Source organism: Schistocerca cancellata, chromosome 3, assembly GCF_023864275.1.
Source record: "Schistocerca cancellata isolate TAMUIC-IGC-003103 chromosome 3, iqSchCanc2.1, whole genome shotgun sequence".
NCBI lineage: Eukaryota > Metazoa > Arthropoda > Insecta > Orthoptera > Acrididae > Schistocerca > Schistocerca cancellata.
This window is the reverse complement of record NC_064628.1, coordinates 358,948,329-358,969,789: the sequence shown is the minus strand read 5'-3', so window position 1 is coordinate 358,969,789 and position 21,461 is coordinate 358,948,329.

Here is a 21,461-nt window from a genome sequence, read left to right as displayed (position 1 = left end):
ACGACTTTGTGGTTCACGGTAAAAAGATGATGCATACCCCATCTGCAAGTCGCTGGACTGAAGTAGTATGGTACCTCTCCATGTCCGCGGCAAAATCTGGTGTAACTATACGAGAGACTCATTTCAGTTACAACTTCAGTTGCACAGTGCGTTTACTCGCCTGTTCCGGTGACGGAGGGAGTTGTTGGCGCCTTTTCATTGATCTCCTGATCTCTTTTACCATTCGGTCAGTATTACAAAATTTTTTTGATGTTCTTCCTTCTTGCGTTGAGTACAGATGTGAGGGACATTGTTCTTTATTTTGGTTATTTCGTTTGTTTTCTCTATTCCTGTTTCAAAAATTTTCAGTTCTCTTCGCAGACCGTAATTTTTCAACCTCGGATATCAGAAATCTTATTTCTGATCCCTTCATCTTGCCAAGATACAAGTTCGTGGCGCCCTCCATCGGTATTACTGGTATCCAATATGGCGTTGGCCCACCCTTAGCCTTGATGATAGCTTCCACTCTCGCAGATTTATGTTCAGTCAGGTGGTGGAAGGTTTCTTGGAGCATGGCAGCCCATTCTTCACGGAGTGCTGCACTCAGGAGAGGTATCGATGTAGTTCGCTGAGGCCTGGCACGAAGTCGGCGTTCCAAAACATCCCAAAGGTGTTCTATAGCATTCAAGTCAGGACTCTGCACGCCAGTCCATTACAGCGATGTTACTGCCGTGTAACCACTGCGCCACAGACCGTGCATTATGAACAGGTGCCCGATCGTGTTGAAAGATGCAGTCGCCATCCCCGAATTGCTCTTTAACAGTGGGATGCAAGAAGTTGCTTAGAACATCAATTTGTGAAGATGTATTACACAAGTGACACTTTCACCTGACCACGTTCGAAGTCCGCGAGTTCAACGGAGCGCCCCATTCTGCTCTCTCATGTCGTCTAACGGCTACTGAGGTCGCTGATGCGGAGTACCTGCCAGCACAATGCACCTCATACAAAAAGTATCTTTTTGGGGGTGTTTGTGTACTTTTGATCACGTAGTGTATTTAGTGTATGTTACATGTGGCTGACCGAGCGAGGTGGCGCAGTGGTTAGACACTGGACTCGCATTCGGGAGGACGACGGTTCAATCCCGCGTCCGGCCATCCTGATTTAGGTTTTCCGTGATTTCCCTAAATCACTCCAGGCAAATGCCGAGATGGTTCCTCTGAAAGGGCACGGCTGACTTCCTTCCCCATCCTTCCCTAATTCGATGAGACCGATGACCACGCTGTCTGGTCTCCTTCCCCAAACAACCAACATGTGTCTGAGCAGTAGAACAAAATTAACACACGCATCACTTAACAGTAATTCATTCGTATTCCTTTTCTTATTTTCTTAATGTTTTACAGTTTCTGATAGATACTATGATCAGTGTTACGTCACACAGAAGTTATCGAAAGTGATACACTTGTTCTAAATGAATATTTGCTTCTGAAAGTCGTTGTCTTGGTCTTATGGAGATATTTTAATGTTATTTACGAGCAGACCTCTGATGGTCATCATCGGCATGTTGACTAACGACTTGACCATCTGCAAAGAACGTACGAGGGACGTTTGAAAAGTCTGTGCAAAAATAAAAACTACTTACGTGTTTGGGGTAAATCTTATTTTTCGATGTAGTCTTCTTTTAGACTTACACACTTCGTCCAACGCTGTTCTAATTTGTTGATCCCTTCCGAATAATAGGAATTCTCCAAGTCTGCAAAATAGCTATTAGTTGACATGTGGAATAATCAGGTCTACTGCCTGATGTTTGTGTCGCTCTGGCACAATATTTCTGTCACGTAACTCGTTGCCTTCTTCAGGTGCTACCTGAGACTGCCGTGTTGGAGGATCTTGTCCAGTATTTATGCCCGGAGGGCGCTGGGTGCTCTCTTTGCCGTCCGCGCCCGCCTGGCGCTGCTTGTAATGTGTTGTCTCTTCCCCGGTGTTCCCTCGGACGTCCGCGCCCGACTTGGGCGCCATCGGTGGCAGCTCTCTGAGGCCTGTCCTGTGTCGCTGCAAACACCTCCTCGTTTGAATAAAATCTTTGTCCCACCAGCCATTTCTTCAAATTGAGGAAGAAATAGTAGTCCGAGGGAGCCACGTCTGGAGAATAGGGGGAATGTGAAACGAGTAGGAATCCTATTTCCACTAATTTTGTGACCACAACTGTTGAGGTGTGTGCTGGTGCATTGTCATGATGGAAAAGGACTTTGCGGTCCAATCGCCGGCGTTTTTCTTGCAGTTCGGCTTTCAAACGCTCCAATAACAATAAATCATATGCACCTGTAATAGTTTTACCCTTTTCCAGATAGTCGATGAGAATTATCCCTTGCGAATCCCGAAAGACATTCGCCATAACCTTTCCGGCCGAAGGACTGGTCATCGCCTTTTTTTGTGCAGATTCTCCGTTGGTAATCCATTGTTTAGATCGTTGTTTGGTCCCCGGAGTATATTAATGTATCCATGTTTCATCCACAGTGACGAAACGACGCTCAAAGTCCCGCAGATTCTTCCTGAACAGCTGCAAACCATCCTTGCAACACTTCACACGATTCCGTTTTTGGTCAAGCGTGAGCAATCGTGGAACCCATCATGCGGATTGCTTTCTCGTGCCCAAATATTTAAGCAAAATAGTATTCGAGATGCCCACAGCACTAGCAATCTCACGCACCTTAACTCTTCTGTCATCCATCACCATATCATGGATTTTATCAATGATTTCTGGAGTCGTAACCCCCACAGGGCGTCCAGAAGGTTCAGCATGACTTGTGCCCATATTGCCACTCCGAAAATTTTGAAACCACTTATAAACTGTTCTAATCGAAGGTGCAGAGTCACCATAATGTTTATCAAGCTTCTCTTTAGTCTCTTGAGGCGTTTTGCCTTTCATAAAGTAATGTTTTATCACTACACGACATTTTTTATCGTCCATTTTCTGACAATCACTCGACTTCCTTGATTCACACGAATACCAAACACAAAGAAATAGACCAATATGGCTGAAACTTGGTGTGTGTCCTTTCCAAAGATGCTACTAAGTAAACATAACCTCGATACGCGCCTGTGGTGCTATCTCTCGGACTTTGTACGGACTTTTCAAACGACCCTCTTAGTATTCAGGTGTATTCTTTCTTTTATTTTAATCGCTGGACTTGCTGTTAGCTTCCTATCTCTAATTACATTCTATATGTATACATTAAGCTGCAGCCTTTACGTACTCGTTGATTGATACAAATTAAATTTCTTAGTATTATATGAGCAATTATTCAGTCATTTGCATTATGTTCTGGAAGCAAAACGCTAAAATTTAATGGTTTTATACTTCAAAACTCTTTTGACGCACGCTTGATTTATGACACACATTCACCATGACTGTGAATAAAGTATACAATCATAAGGCAGCATGTCATTATGTTTTCAAAATATTTAAGACATGCTAATACTCGATTAATTACTTAGAACTCTTACTTGCCCTGATTCCCAGAAAGATTGTGGTTGTTCTGGATCCTAAAACCGCAAGGGTGGAAACGCTATCTGATAGAAACTAGCCAGACATGCGAAATTGACCTCTAGATGTCGCGAGACGCGGAACGGTCAGTGTAAAATGAGGCGGTAAGATTTGTATTCTCAGTACAGAAGTAGTAACAGTAGAATAGGTCCGTCTGGAGAGCTCAGTAATTTCCAAAGTGGTCTGCACACCGGATACCACCTGAGTAACAATTCCAGGTGTAACGCCGCTTCCTTTGGACGAAAAATGAAGAATATAAAAATAGTACCCCAAAGCCCAAAAGTCCCAAAAATCAATTTCCAAATTTCATAAAAAAAGAAAAAAACAAAGTCCCTTTTGGAATAATGTTGCTTGAACAGTAGCACGTAGATAGAAAATAAATTCAGTACCAAGTAGCTTAGTATTTTGAAAAAGAAAGAAAGAAAAAAGATACACTCCTGGAAATGGAAAAAAGAACACATTGACACCGGTGTGTCAGACCCACCATACTTGCTCCGGACACTGCGAGAGGGCTGTACAAGCAATGATCACACGCACGGCACAGCGGACACACCAGCAACCGCGGTGTTGGCCGTCGAATGGCGCTAGCTGCGCAGCATTTTTGCACCGCCGCCGTCAGTGTCAGCCAGTTTGCCGTGGCATACGGAGCTCCATCGCAGTCTTTAACACTGGTAGCATGCCGCGACAGCGTGGACGTGAACCGTATGTGCAGTTGACGGACTTTGAGCGAGGGCGTATAGTGGGCATGCGGGAGGCCGGGTGGACGTACCGCCGAATTGCTCAACACGTGGGGCGTGAGGTCTCCACAGTACATCGATGTTGTCGCCAGTGGTCGGCGGAAGGTGCACGTGCCCGTCGACCTGGGACCGGACCGCAACGACGCACGGATGCACGCCAAGACCGTAGGGGACCGCACCGCCACTTCCCAGCAAATTAGGGACACTGTTGCTCCTGGGGTATCGGCGAGGACCATTCGCAACCGTCTCCATGAAGCTGGGCTATGGTCCCGCACACCGTTAGGCCGTCTTCCGCTCACGCCCCAACATCGTGCAGCCCGCCTCCAGAGGTGTCGCGACAGGCGTGAATGGAGGGACGAATGGAGACGTGTCGTCTTCAGCGATGAGAGTCGCTTCTGCCTTGGTGCCAATGATGGTCGTATGCGTGTTTGGCGCCGTGAAGGTGAGCGCCACAATCAGGACTGCATACGACCGAGGCACACAGGGCCAACACCCGGCATCATGGTGTGGGGAACGATCTCCTACACTGGCCGTACACCACTGGTGATCGTCGAGGGGACACTGAATAGTGCACGGTACATCCAAACCGTCATCGAACCCATCGTTCTACCATTCCTAGACCGGCAAGGGAACTTGCTGTTCCAACAGGACAATGCACGTCCGCATGTATCCCGTGCCACCCAACGTGCTCTAGAAGGTGTAAGTCAACTACCCTGGCCAGCAAGATCTCCGGATCTGTCCCCCATTGAGCATGTTTGGGACTGGATGAAGCGTCGTCTCACGCGGTCTGCACGTCCAGCACGAACGCTGGTCCAACTGAGGCGCCAGGTGGAAATGGAATGGCAAGCCGTTCCACAGGACTACATCCAGCATCTCTACGATCGTCTCCATGGGAGAATAGCAGCCTGCATTGCTGCGAAAGGTGGATATACACTGTACTAGTGCCGACATTGTGCATGCTCTGTTGCCTGTGTCTATGTGCCTGTGGTTCTGTCAGTGTGATCATGTGATGTATCTGACCCCAGGAATGTGTCAATAAAGTTTCCCCTTCCTGGGACAATGAATTCACGGTGTTCTTATTTCAATTTCCAGGAGTGTATTTTTAAATACGTCGGGGAGCACGTAATTGCTTGACTTGATCGAGACAAATAATACGCACTCGGTGGGATTTCAGCGCAGCCCAAATAGATTTTTTATATAACGTCAATATATACGGCTCTGCCGCTAGTTAGCCAGACTGAGACGTTATAGAGGGACATTCCAACCCTTCTAACGCTATGCATTTCGGCTGCTGGTGATGTGAATGTGAAATGGGAATGCGAAGGAAAAACCATAGCTGAAAAACATCCAGGTAGGCCTCATGAATTGACGAAAAGGAACTGTCGAGCGTTGCACAGGGTGGTAGTAAAAAATCGCATGAGGAAGGAATCACTCGTGAGTTGCAAAAGACAATCACTGTGAGTATGGAGTTAAAAGGAATGAGGTACAATGGTAGTGCAGCTGCTCATAAGCTACATATTTCTGTGCTAAGCGACACTTAAGGTGATGTAAAGAACGATGCCACTGGAGATTGGAGGACTGGAAACCGGCAGTCCGCTTGAAGGATTTGAGTTTGGCAAATTGCTGGAGAACATTACGTTCCATATCGTGTTAGGCTGTGGTCCTCTTGCTGTACCTAAGTAAACGTAAAATGTGGAAGGATATTAACACATTTTACAGCATTGTGTACTGCGCACAAGAGGAACCGTTTGGAGAACAATGATTGATTGTATCAGCACGGCAGTGCACCCTGTCATAAGGCAGCATCAGTGAGGCAATGGTTTGTGGACATGAACCATCCTGAAATGGCGTGGACTGTCCAGCGTCCCGACCTGAATCGAAAGGAGCGCTTTTGGAATGCGTTAGAAAGTCGACTTGGCTCCAGAACCCTGGGTCCAACATCACTACTTCCCGTCGTTTTCATTCTTGAGAAAGAATGGGCTACGATTCCCCCACGGATAATTAGGCACCTCACTAGAAGTGTCCGTAGCAGAGTTCAAGGCGTCTCTAAGATGTAGGGTGAACATAACCGATATTAATGTTCACTAACAGGTGTACAGATACGAGGCTGAGTCAAATGAAAACTTTAAATATTTTTTAAATATTGTTTATTGTGCAGAAGTGGTAAAAAGCTGTATCACTTTTCAACATAATCTCCCCCACGGTCAATGCAAGTCCTCCAGCGCTTACAAAGTGCATAAATTCCTTTAGAATAAAATTCTTTTGGTAGTCCGCGCAACCACTCGTGCACCGCGTGGCATACCTATTCATCAGAACGGAACTTCTTTCCTCTCATTGCGTCTTTGAGTGGTCCAAACATATGGAAATCACTTGGGGGCAAGGTCTGGTGAGTATGGTGGATGAGGAAGACACTCAAAATGCAAGTCCGTGATTGTTGCGACTGTTGTACGTGCAGTGTGGGGCCTTGCATTGTCATGTTGCAAAAGGACACCTGCTGAAAGCAATCCACGTCGCTTCGATTTGATTGCAGGCCGCAGATGATTTTTTAGGAGATCTATGTGTGATGCACTGGCGACAGTGGTCTGTCTAGGCATGTAATGCTCCAAAATGACGCCTTTTTCGTCCCAAAAGGGAGTTAGCATAATCTTCCCTGCTGATGGTTCTGTTCGAAACTTCTTTGGTTTTGGTGATGAGGGATGGCGTCATTCCTTGCTCGCTCTCTTCGTTTCCGGTTGATGGAAGTGAACGCAGATTTCGTCCCCAGTAACGATTCTTGCAAGGAAGCCATCACCTTCTCGTTCAATGCACCGAAGAAGTTCTTCACAAGCATCAACACGTCGTTCTCTCATTTCAGGAGTTAGCTGCCGTGGCACCCATCTTGCAGACACTTTGTGAAACTGGAGCACATCATGCACAATGTGGTGTGCTGACCCATGACTAATCTGTAAACACGCTGCAGTGTCATTCAGTGCGACTCGGCGGTTTTCCTTCACTATGGCTTCAACTGCTGCGATGTTCTCTGGAGTCACAACTCGTTCTGCCTGACCTGGACGAGGAGCATTTTCGACTGAAGTCACACCATTATCTAACTTCCTACCCTATTTGTAGACTTGCTGCTGTGACAAACATTCATCACCTTCATTCGTCGATGAATTTCAAGAGGTTTCACACCTTCACTAGGCAAAAACCGAATAACAGAACACTGTTCTTCCCTGGTGCAAGTCGCAAGTGGGGCGGCCATCTTTATACTGATACTGCGACGGTATGTGTGCATCTGCACTATGCTGCCACCAGCAGGCCATTCTGCACGCTGTTTGTAGCACGCTTACCAACTTACAGGATAACGGCGCGAAATTTCTATTAGTTATCACAAATTTAAGGTTTTCATTTGACTCACCCTCGTACTTTTGATGATGTGTGTATTAGAAACGTGTCGACATTGTTTTGTAATGTTTGTTGCAGAATTGACAGCTCGCAGTAGCTCATCAGTGGATACGGTTATCTTGTGAACAGAGAGCCTGCGAGCTGCGGCCAGCGCAGGCTGCAATGACGCGAAAGCAAATGCGGGTGTGAGGACGCGGGCGCAGACAGCAGAAGTGGAGACGTCCACGGTGGGGCGTGTAGCTGTCTGCCCGTCCAGCGGTGTCTCTCCCAGCGCCTAACGATGAAAAATGGACGCCGCCGCCTAGGCCCCACCTGGCTTCGCCGGACGAGGTGGCGAGGCGTCGTTTTATTACCGGCCACCGGCCACCGGCCACAGGACGACCCGTTTCTGGAGCTCGTTACTGGGACGGGATGGAACAGCCGGACCCACTGGCCGGGCCGCTCCGATTCTCCGTAAGCGTTCAACCAACGCACGGCAAGACAGAAGCAAACGAGTTAACTTTCGGCAGGGTGTGAGATGTCTGCCATTTCTTCAAAGGACCGCCAAGTAGAGTTGTATCCCAAAAACTTGAAGGCGGATTTTTGAGTATGTGCTTGTATATCATACAGTGTAGATTAAAAAAACATGTACACATACTTCGATAAAGAGCAGAGTATAAGTTTGAAACTATCGCATTTTCATTTTTCTAAATAATAACAGTACTTGGGATATGTGTAGTCTCTGGGATAAGGATAGCTGTGGGAATGAAGAGAAAACATCTTTACAAATGAACCGAACGACGTATAATGACGTGATGTTTAAAGCTTTCCCAGCGTACTGATTGTTCCATAAAAACACGGGGGAACTTCCGGATATCAGTAACGTCCTGCCACGATATTTCACCGCAGAGTCTTCTGGCCATCTTCAGGAGAGTGCCACTGTTTAAGTACTGGCGAGTACGCGCTGACTCCGCTACTTAAAGCCGTACTGAGGTGACACTGCGCGTGCGCTGCTCAGCGTGCGCGTTCATAACAACTCCGTGCGCTGCGCCTCGCGCCCCCCCCCCCCCCCTCCCCCTCGGTGAAAGCTTGGCGTATCGATATCAGGTCGATTTTCATCTTTATGCAGATAACTATGTCGACTACGAAGTTTCTGTACAGCAGGATTCCAAGCAAAGTTTAGCTGATAGCCGCTATGTCGATTGATGAGAGTCTCGTTGTCAGACAATCTTATTTCCACAGATTCATTGATAATCGAGCTCCAAAAGTTTGATGTATGGGACAAAATTTTTATGTCGTTGTAATTTGTGGAATGGTCTGTGTAAATACAATGTTCGGCGATTGCGGACTTGGTGGGTTGGAGAAGGAGAGGGCGAAAGATGACTCCTTCCAAAATTTCATAACTGGTGGGATATGTTAAAAACGACCTGGGCCTGCGTAAATCAGGTGTTTACAAAATTCCGTGTGAATGCGGCAAATCATATATAGGGCAAACAACACGAACTGTGCAGGAACGCATTGTAGAACACCAACGGCATACTCGCCTTCTCCAACCCACCAAGTCCGCAATTGCCGAACATTGTATTTTCACAGACCATTCCATGAATTACAACGACATAAAAATTTTGTCCCATACATCAAACTTTTGGAGCTCGATTATCAATGTATCTGTGGATATAAGATTGTCTGACAACGAGACTCTCATCAATCGAGATAGCGGTTATCAGCTAAACTCTGCTTGGAATCCTGTTACAGAGAAACTCCGTAGTCGACATAGTTATCTGCATAAAGATGAAAATCGACCTGATATCGATACGCCAAGCTTTCACCGTGGAGGGCGCGAGGCGCAGCGCACTGAGTTGTTATGAACGCGCACGCTGAGCAGCGCATGCGCAATGTCACCTTAGTACGGCTTTAAATAGCGGAGCTCAGCGCGTACTCGGCAGTACTACTACAGTGGTACTCACCTGAAGATGGCCGGAAGACTCTGCGCTGAAATATCGTGGCAGGACGTTAGTGATATCCGGCAGTTCTCCCTTATTTTTATGGAACGACGTGTAATGATAACCAAGAATTTATGCTACATCTTTGTATGTGTAATTCTATGCACATATTTTTGAACAAAATTCTTTACATAGTGTTTACAATACCTCGGTATAAACGATGTACACCTACATACTACGCAAGCCACTCTGCGTGACGGAGGGTCCCTGTACCACTACTACCCATTTCCTTTCCTGTTCCACTCGCAAAAAGAGAGAGGGAAAAACCCCTGTCTATATGCTTCCGTATGAGCCCTAACTCCTCGAATCTTATGTTCGTGGTCCTTAAGCGCTATGAATGTTGGCAGCAGTAGAATCGTTCGGCAGTCACCTACAAACGCCAGTTCTCTACATTTTCTCAATAGCGTGTCTCGAAAAGAACGTCGCCTTTGGTCCAGGGATTCCCATTTGAGTTCCCGAAACATCTCCGTAACACTACCCGCCTCTGAACTGCTTCGATGTGTTCCTGGAATCCGACCTAGTACGGATCCCAAACACTCAAACAGTACTCAAGAATAATATGCGGTTTCCTTTAGAGTTGAACCACTCTTTCCTAAAATTTTCCCAATAAACCAAAGTCTACCATGCTATATCTGACGTAAGAATGTAATCTTACATTTTGTTTTTCATTTTCTTTAAGGGCTACAAATATGTTAGTTGGTTTAGTTACCCTTGAAAAGCTTACATACAACTGTTCGTGAGTAAAGATGGAACTCGGTAAATACAATCCGTTTTGTAAAGCATTTGCCCCTGCAAAATGTTTGTTATAACGTAGTGTTCGTTTCGTACCTGGTATAGCACTAGCCACAATAACCTCTGACTGTATTTTGAGATTTTAGATGCACTTCGTACTTTATGATGTCGTCGCAACACGTAAGTGCACTACAGAAGCACCAATTACAAATATATATTTCTGTGTCCAAAATATGTTTTGCATTCGGAATCTTTGTCCCGGCTTGTACGACGGGCAGAGGTCAGGGACTGTCAGTAGAGGCACATAACCTCTATCTTTAAGTCGACAAACATTTTCAGTTACAGTAAGCACGTTAGGCCTAATAGCAATACGTAAATCACAATTCAGTGCGACAGTGACAATATGTTTGTCGTTTGGGGAAGTGCATTCGATTAGAAAAGTCAACTTGTACGACGAGCAGAGAAAATCTGCAAAAGATTCTGGTCACTCTTTCCGATACATTCGCACCCGACGAGGCAATAGAAGCACTGAGGCATCGGAGTTAGCGCCTAGCATTTGGCTATTGCTTCCCGCCTCACCCCCCCCCCCCCCCACCGTCCCCCACCCTACCACCACCACCACCCCCTCAGCTCGGCGTGCGACCCGATAATGACAGGTGTTGAGCGATAGGAGCATAAAGGAGGCACGATGTAGCAACACACACAGTCTACAGGCATCACGAGAAGATGACGCCATGGTACGCTGTCGAAATATCATGTTTCGTAAATAGCTGAACCCGGCTGGATACTGTAATGGGACGCGAAATTAAAGCGTCACCCATCCACATGGATCGGCTCAGTTTGCAGGTAAATGTAAGTTTAATTTAGTGTTATGTATTTGTAATATTTTGTTATGTTTGTAAAATATTAAAGTTTTGTATTTTCGTTTTATATGTTTCATGTTTGGAGAGCGCAGCGCAACTCGCGGAAACAGCATCTTCACTGCCGGAACCAGAAAGAAAATTGCTGGCCACTAGACGTCGCGAACCTCCAACATTCAAATAAATAAAAATTTGTAATTTTCCATTGTAATGACGACACAGAATATTGAGTTCATGTTGTATTTTGTTCAGTTCTGTTTTGTCGAGTCTGATGTTCACATCTGTATGTAGCGTATACGAAGACAATAAAACAGTGTATGCTCTAAAGCTTAAATACGTGTTCGAAAATTATTTATGAAGAGTTATATTGAGGATGAATTATTACTGAATTTTTCCAAGATATTAATTTTCAGAAGAGTTTTATTTCGATCTTTGAATCTTAAGGATTTTGCAGTCTGATTTTAATATGGGAAAAATAAGATAACTTGCAAGAATATAATTTCCAAGAAGAAACAAACGACATCTAAATTTCAGAAGTTAGCGCAAACCATTTGGACTGAGTAACTAATTTGGCACAAACGACTCAACTGAATGTGTTTTAATTACAGTTTCGTTCAAGAATCGTTATAGAAAACTTTAAAAGAATTTAAATAATTTTTGAAGTGTTTTGTAAACGACGTAGGTGACGAACTCTGCACATGGTCATATTTCAAACAAAAATCATTGAGTCATACGCGTCGTTACACTACAATACGCCACAACTATAAAAACGGTACTGAATTTAATTCGTGTCTCCTTTTCCGCAGCAAGCACCACGCGTCACGCCAGCAACTACGTTGACCCCTCGAGATTAGTAGCTTCTAATCCATGCGTCAGTGACTTTACGAATTCCTCGGCTCTTCAGATATCAATGAGACAAGCACTTTAGATTGTTGATGCTACTCCCACAATTCTGAGAATCAAGCTGGGCTTGATGTCTCCATCCAGTATTTCAGTTGCCCTCAGTGTGACGAGATGAGCAAAGTGTGCAACGTTTTCGGGACAGGAGTCTCACGTGGCACATTACACCTGTGCCCTTACAAGCCAGCAGCACGTAAGGGGGCGGAAATGTTATGTCGATCGGCGCGAGATGCCACCGTTCCCACCTCAGACGCGATCATCTCAGGTGAGAGGAACGCAACGACCGGTTTAGAAGCGGGAACTGATTCAGGTTTCTCTCTTCTTTTTAAAGGATGGAGTTGATACCGTTCGTTTTTTCCTCGCTGTCAGGTAAACGAAATCGTACAGAACCTCGGCGCGATGCAGCTAAGTAGTCGTCCACTGGGACATAATTTCTGCTCCTGGAATTTTAATAGAATATCACAACTCACTGCTGTGCTCCTCGGAACGGTTGGCTGCTTAAAGAGCACACCTGTAACAGATTCTTAATGATGCCACTTTTAGAAGGCTGTCTGCGAGTCACATCGATGGAAGAAACACAACAAACGCAAAAGAAAATATGCCCCTTCTCAAATAGTGGTTGGGTGAACTGCGAAGGCAGTATGTACGAAGAGTCGATCAGTGAATTTTCCAGTGCTCAAGGTTGTCGCTAACGCTAAAATTACCGAGCAAGGCGGTGCAGTGGCTAGCACACTGGACTCGCATTCGGGAGGACGTTGGATCAAACCTGTGTCCGACCATAAACATTTTGGTTTCCGTGATTTGCATAAAAGATTCCAAGCAAATGCCGAGATGGTTTCTTTGAAAGGACACTGCCGATTTCCTTCCGCATCTATCCCAATCAGAGCTTGTACTCCGTCTCTAATGACCTAGATGTCGACGAGACGTTAAACACAATCTTCTTTCTGTCTTTCTTCCTTTTAACACTACCATTCCGAAATATTTGTAATTTCTCGCCTGTATCATTCCGATTCCATCGAAGTCACCAGAAACCAGACGAACAGCGCACCAAGACAAATAGTGAAATCCAAAACAAATTAGACTCTGATTTTATGTTCAAGACCCTCCCACAACTATACTAATTGATATTTTCCACGGATTCCCTAAATAATTTCACGCAATTGATAAGATCATTTGTCCTGACAAGGGAACCTCCCCATCGCACCCCCCTCAGATTTAATTGTAAGTTGGCACAGTGGATAGGCCTTGAAAAACTGAACACAGATCAATCGAGAAAACAGGAAGAAGTTGTGTGGAACTATGAAAAAAATAAGCAAAATATAGAAACGAAGTAGCCCATGCGCAAGATAAGCAACACCAAGGGTGATGTGAGCGCAGGAGCGCCGTGGTCCCGTGGTTAGCGCGAGCAGCTGCGGAACGAGAGGTCCTTAGTTCAAGTCTTCTCTTGAGTGAAAAGTTTCCTTTCTTTATTTTCGCGAAGTTATGATCTGTCCGTTCGTTCATTGACGTCTTTGTTCACTGTAATAAGTTTAGTGTTTGTGTTTTGCGACCGCACCGCAAAACCGTGCGATTAGTAGACGAAAGGACGTGCCTCTCCAATGGGAACCGAAAACATTTCACCGCAAGGTCATAGGTCAACCGATTCCTCCACAGGAAAACACGTCTGATATATCCTATACGACACTGGTGACGGCATGTGCGTCACATGACAGGAATATGTTGTCGACCCACCTAACTTGTACACTTGGCGAATGGGTAAAAAGATTCTTCTACCTTGTCCGATTTAGGTTTTCTTGTGGATGTGATAATCACTCCCGAAAAAGTGATGAAAACATAAGAGTTTGTCTTACAAACTGCAACAAATGAATGCAACTGCCAGCCAGGGAGCCTCTTTAGCAGGAATACTCTCTCTTCCGTGCGCTGTAGTCGACTGATGTGTGTTTCGATGTTTGCTTAGGTGTAGCGTCCCCATACTACGGCGCACTTACCTCGCATCGGACGGACGGGCAGATAATAACTGTTTGAAAATAAAAAAAATAAAATTTTCTCGTGAAGGAAGACTTTAACCAAGGACCTCTTACTCCGCAGCTTCTCACTCTAACCATGGGACTACGTCACCCGTCTGCCCATACGATCCTCGATTTTGCTTATGTTGCGCATGGACTACTCCGTTTGTATATTTTGCTTATTTTTTTCATAGTTCCACTCAACTTCTTCCTGTTTTCTCGATTGGTCTGTGTTCAGTTTTTCAAAGCCTATCCACTGTGCCAACTTATAACTAAATCTGAGGGGGGTGCGATGGGGAGGTTCCCTTGTGAGAAAAACAGTCGACTTCTTCCAGCACCGTTTTTGAAAAAACGCACTTTTGTGTCAAGAGATTTCTTATATCGGAGAGCCTATAAGCAGAACTGGATTTTATTAAATGTAGAATACGGAAAGACATATTAAAATGCATCTATAGAAATGAAGTAAGAAACTTCTGTTACATATGTGTCTCTATGCAGTCTTAAATATAAAGCAGAACATAATGTAAATGCTTTACTGTTTGACGTGACGTTACTGAGTGGATGGCCATGATTAAAGGCTATACGTAAATTTGAATGTGTGCAAGGTAAGCAGCAGGTCAAAATTTGCGGAGAGATGTTTGAACGTGCAGAGTGAAGAGTTAACGGCTGGTAAAAAACGAAATATAAAATCTGATTGTTAATTTAAGGGACTAGTGTATTTAGTTCAGTATTACTCTGAGAGGTTGTACGTTTGGACTGTACGAGTGCTACCAAAGGCAAATATAAATCAATAAATCTGTAACTAGACAAGATCGCCAAACACTACAAAACGTTAAGAGCTGTGAGAAATCGAGCTGTACAGTACATTGTGTAAATTTGCTAGAGGCTATGAAACAATGCCAGAAGGAGAGAAAAAAGAAAGAAAGAAAAGGTTCAAAAATGGTTCAAATGGCTCTGGGCACTATGGGACTTAACATCTGAGGTCATCAGTCCCCTAGATCTTGAATTACTTAAACCAAACTAAACTAAGGACATCACACACATCCATGAGCGAGGCAGGATTCGAACCTGCGACCGTAGCGGTCGCGCGTTTTCAAACTGAAGCGCCTAGAACCGCTCGGCCACACCGGCCGGCTAGTCTTGTATATAAACAGAAAAATTAAGAGAGGTAATACCAGAAAAAAAATTTAAACATAGCGTAAATACCAAACGACGATGGCAAAAGTTTGCAAAATTTTTTGTGTAATAAATCAAATCAATAAATTCCTTGAATAAGTGTATTATCATTATGGATGTTTGTGTCGCTTCATGTATTATCGTTTATGACGACTTTTCGGCAGCTGTCATCATCAGGTGTGTAATTAAGATCAAAGTAAAATAAGAATCAGAAGTGTTATAACCCGAAAAACGAAGTCAGCACACATCCTATTAGCGCCATCTCTTGCCTAGCTATTTTCATTTCCGCAAAATTTTGAGCCAAGTTGCCATTTTGTGAAACAACAACGAAGCGTATCACACTGTGACACAGAATTACTTTGTTTTATTAAGTTCTATTCCTTTTCACGGATGTAAATTTTTTCGTTGTTTCTTTGTTCCGCAAGGTCAGTTTCAATAATTTTAAAAACAGATTTTGTAACTTTAGTAAAACAGACACATTGGAAATGTTAGGGTGGTATTTTATAAAGTTAACGATATTATCTAAATCGTTAAAAAGAAAAGCTTTAGAGCACGTGAACAGTCAGTAGTGATCAGAAAACAGAATGTTCGTAATTTACCTGCGAGTGACAAAAGACAAACGTTTGTGGCTACAATGTAGCTACTATGCGAGCAGCAGCATTTCATCGATTCCCGTAAGAGTTCAAGCTTGGTGTGCTTAATTATATACATGTGGTGGTCGAATTCATGTCCCACGCAAATTTTCAACTTTCACCATTGATATAAATCAATGCCCATTGGCAGCTAATGTCTTTAATTCTTTCTGTGTGCCGGCCGGGGTGACCGAGCGCTTCTAGGCGCTACAGTCTGGAACCGCGCGACCGCTACGGTTGCAGGTTTGAATCCTGCCTCGGCCATGGGTGTGTGTGATGTCCTTAGGTTAGTTGGGTTTAAGTAATTCTAAGTTCCAGGGGACTGATGACCTTAGAAGTTAAGTCCCATAGTGCTCAGAGCCATTTGAATCTTTCTGTGTCGTGATTCATAGTGGCTGCAGGATCAAAATTGTGTCTGTTCTTTCGGACATTTCCAGAAAACCAGAAACACACATATACTTCCTAACAGATTAAAATTATGTAGCAAACCTGACTACCCCAGACCCGTGTCTTTTGCTGGCAACAGTCTTACCAACTGAGCAACCGTGACAAACTGTTCACAAACCAAGCCTTCACAGTAAGGGTCCGAATTCAAATGCGGATCCAGCACACAGCTTTAGTCAAACATAGAGGGTGACAGTAATTGAACTATATGAAAAAAAACGCAAATTAATTACAAACGGCCGCATCTCGTGGTCGTGCGGTAGCGTTCTCGCTTCCCACGCCCGGGTTCCCGGGTTCGATTCCCGGCGGGGTCAGGGATTTTCTCTGCCTCGTGATGGCTGGGTGTTGTGTGCTGTCCTTAGGTTAGTTAGGTTTAAGTAGTTCTAAGTTCTAGGGGACTAATAACCACAGCAGTTGAGTCCCATAGTGCTCAGAGCCATTTGAGCCATTTTTTTAATTACAAACTACCTCGTGCACACACTTCATGCAAAATGTAAACGTCACTGCACATATTCGGATTTAGGGTATGACATGTTCGATATGCCTGCCATCACTGGCGATAATTTGGCGCAGAAGAATAGTGAAGTTCTGTATGACCCGCTGAAGTGTCGGATCATCTATGCTGTCGATGACCTCCTGCATAGCTGTTTTCAGCTCAGCAATGGTTTTTGGGTTATTGCCGTACACGTTGTCTTTAATACAGCCCCACAAAAAGGAGTTAGATGTGTTCAGATCCGGGGAATATGGCGTCCAATCGAGGCCCATGCCCAGTGGCTTCTGGGTACCACAGAGCCAGAATGCGATCCCCAAAGTGCTCCTCCAGGACACCAAACACCCTCCTGCTTCGATGGGGTCGAGCTCCGTCTTGCGTGAACCATATCTTGTCGAAATCAGAATCGCTATGGATAATGGGGATGATTTCATCTTCCAAACTCTTCACGTACCGTTCGATGTCACCGAGGAATATCGCACGGATTATCCCGTGAATGGACACTGCATACCACATAGTCACCCGTTGAGACTGAAGAGACTTCACGGTCGCGAAATGTGGATTCTCAGTCCCCCAAATGCGTCAATTATGCTTACTGACGAACGCATCCAAATGAAAATGGGCTTCGTCGCTAAACAAAACCATGCATACGCTTACTAATTCTCATCATGCCCCGCGGTCAACCGTGCAGTTTGAACGTCCTAACGCAATTCGTTCAGAAGTTGAGACGATTTTTGTTACGTTGCTCGCTTATTTCCAAGTCCGTATCGATCTTACTGCTGAGTTTTCACTCAGACGGCGCTTTGGCGCTAGGCGGTTGTTTCCGTGTGTGATCGCTGGCCGCAGCTTAGCTGGAGGCGTGTGAGGAGGAAAGAGGTGGCTGCCTTGGCGTGGAGACGGTTCGGCTCGGCTGGGGGTTGTTTGCGTGTGGACGCCGAGTGGGGCCGATGGGAAGACCGGACCGTGATTTTACGGTTCATAGTGTGGACAGCGGCGTGGTGTGCCGTTTAACTTGATTCGCAAGGGGAGGAAAATCTCGCCTGTTGGAGTTTGTCAAGCCTGTGTTTGTAATACCTTCTATGTGCGGCGGGATGTCATTTCGTCCTCCTGTCTCTCCGCCGCTGGGATTGCTATTCTCGTTTACCGTCCCGTGGATGTATATCGATGGGGTACGCTGCACTCCGTACTCTACTCTAAGCTGGTGATGAAAGTGCGTCGTTCAGCGGCACGTTAATCTGGGTGCTTTATGTTTGATCTTCAAGTGCATAGTCTTCGAGTGGCACTCCTTAGAGTTTGCCTTGCGCAGTTAGATTGGAGTTTATTTTGTCTTGTGGTGCTTCCGCTCTCCGTTAGCGAAGGTTAAGCTTGATTCGGCCCTCCTTACGACGCTTGGCACCTCAGTAGGCGGGTCGGAGCCACCATCGCGACTAAACGGAAGCCTTTGGACTGAGAGGTCTTGTGTTTTGCATATTGTTCATAAATTGTTGTTTTGGTATTAAGTTGGCTGAGGTTTCTTATGGATTTCCCGGCACTTGGTCTGTTGTTCGCCCCGGGCTAGGTGTCGTTATTTTAGAGGTCGGTCTTTGTTTTGGCTTAGTACGGTTCTGGTAGTACGCCGGGTCGCTGTGGTTGTGTTGCATTTTGTATGGGGTTGTGCGCTCGGAGCCGTGGAGTACCATGATTTTATTATTATTTTAAAAAAAAACATTATCACTTAAATGATTTAATTCTTGTTGCGTTAATTGCAACTTGGGCACTGAGAAATTTTGTAGTGTAATTACGGAAGATTTAATAGTGGCACATGCCCCTTTACCTGTTTCGTAATCTGTTAATTACCGAAAGACCTTATGCTCATAGTCATATGATGTGATTTTCTTAAATTATTGTATTTTTATGTCACGTTATTGTTTTTTTAATTTGCTGATCGCTGGTGTGATCGATATTACTCTCCTCCCCCCCGCCCAAGGAAAGCGCCAGGAGGCGCGAATTCAGGCTCTCCACCCCCGCCAAGGCCTGATTAAAAGCTGCTCTATGCGCATCTTGGACCCCAACTGATTTTAAATCTAACAAAGACTGAAGTGAATGAGCCAATTTATCTTGTGCTCGACGAAGCTGTTTTAACGTGGGAGGATCACGCTCGAAGACTGACACGGTAGCACTCCAAGTAGCTATAAATGTGGAAACTGATGATATCCACTTACCCTGATTCGGAAAAAGATCTGGAGGCAACGTTACTGGAGCTAACCCACATCAATTTTATGTCATATAGTTCAATTATTGTCGCCCTGTAGGTTCATAGCCGTGCACACGCCAATGCAGAGCGAAATATGTACTTCGGTCTTGCATTTTTTGTACGTCTTAACTGGATGTCAATCTCTGCAACTGTTACGCTTGGTGACTTCCCAGGGTTAAGTTGGTCTGTTTTCCTCTGAAACACAATACAGCATAGAGCGGCCCTCATTGCAAAGCTTCACTTGTTTGGGCTAACATCCGTTGTTTCACAGACCACAGGAAGTATCTTGGACAGCGGTCTCTTTGTAGAGTTTATTAAATTTGTCATGTTTGTCAGTGATCCTAACTGAACGCAAAATATATGGGCACGCACGAGCCTCTCGGAGAGCAAACAACTGCAGCGTCATTGGAGGGCGGGTAAACACGCAGCCAGCCAGCCAGCCAGCCAGCCGGCGTCTGAGATCACTTACGTAGATAAACAAGGCTAATGAACCCATCACGCTACGTAAGGAAGTCAGAGTCGTGAGTTAGCTCAGGCTAACAGCGGGGAGTTTGCAGCGATTAGTATGGTTACATATTTCTCTCTTCCCAAATTATCTTCACGCGTTCGTTGAGTCGTATCTTTTGGTCACTTGCGATCTTACACTTAGCCCTGTTATTTTGTTCTGTGGTTACAAATTCGTGTTTTTTCACGGTAGTCCTAAACTGCTCTCCATCTTTCAAATAATCCGCTGTCGTACCAACTTATCTGCGGCCATCTCCACTTTATTTTATCCACCTGGTCTTTCCTGACAGCATGGACGACTTCGAGATATTTTGCTGCGATTTAGTTTTCGTTTATTTTGTGAATGTGTCAGCAAAATTTCATTCTTCTTTTACTGAAAATGTTCGTAATTTTATCCGTGTGCTCAAATATTTCTGATGTTGGACTCTTGGTACAAATTATCTCTTTAATTATTGGTTCCAAAACTATTCTAAATATTTACTCGTTCCTTATATTATATTTCTTTAATTTTTGTCTGACAAGTTTGCGTTGTTTCTACTGTATATAGTGCTACCAGAGGTATAATTGTGTTGCAGCCCCCAACCTTCCGTTGATGAATATCAGTTTTCTTGTAATAATTCCACGTGGGCGCGAATGCATTCTTCTGCTTCTTCTGGGGAAAATCCGCCAAATTTTGGCAGAGCGAGGGCGTTGGGTGAGAATCGTACGCCACTCTCCAAGAATGCTGTATCAGCCGAACCACGAATGGCCATACGTCTATACTGATCTGAAGTCCGCAATATGGTTTTTTATTTTATTGTGGTATGTCCCGTTATAAGGCTCTTGTTCTAGTATTCAGTGTCGTGAAATCACGTCCAACCAGCGGCCCACTGTCCCTGTTCGTTGCACCACACGCGATCCCGCTTCTAGAAGTAATTGCGCTACAGCGCGATGGGTTTGCGCTGCTATAATCCAAAAAGAAAAAAAAAACTTAGGGCCCGATTTTCCCTTGACACCTGGACCTTAGACGCAGCGACGAAGTTCGGAATGGGGAAGGAAATGAAGTACGCCGTTTTGAATGGGACCATCCGGACGTTTACCCTTGTGGATTTAGAGTAACGAAGAGAAACCTATGTCGTCTTGACGGACGAGAATTTTAATGACCGCTCGCTCGAATTTGAATCCATCGTCTGACAAGTGTACTTTGCTGTATTAGATAAATATTCTTTGATTACGGTCGCTAGCCTTGATTTAACTCTAGAGACAAGGTTACAAAGACTCAGCCTTGGCAACTAATTACTGTCCTGTAGGAACCCGAGTCTGCTCTGTAGGAACACGATTCTACTAACAAAGCAAACTCCCCATCGCACTGCGCTCAGATTTAGTTCAAAAATGGTTCAAATGGCTCTGAGCACTATGGGACTTAACTTCTAAGGTCATCAGTCCCCTAGAACTTAGAACTACTTAAACCTAACTAATCTAAGGACATCACACACATCCATGCCCGAGGCAGGATTCGAACCTGCGACCGTAGCGGCCGCGCGGTTCCAGACTGTAGCGCCTTTAACCTCTTGGCCACCACGGCCGGCTCAGATTTAGTGGTATGATGTCAGAATGGATAGTCCGCCAAAAACTGAACACAGGTCAAGCATGAAAACAGGAAGAGGGTATACTGAACTGTGAAGAAAGAAGAAAAATATAAACAATGAACGGTCCAAGCTCGAGCTACGCAATATCGAGCGAATTTGAACAGCCGCGGCGTTGTGGTTCTGTGGCCACAGTGTTAGATTGCGAAGGGGGAGATCCGAGTTAAAACCTCCCTCGTGCCTCATTTCTTTTCTCAAAATTAACGGCTGTCCGTCCGGTCATTGGCGTGTCT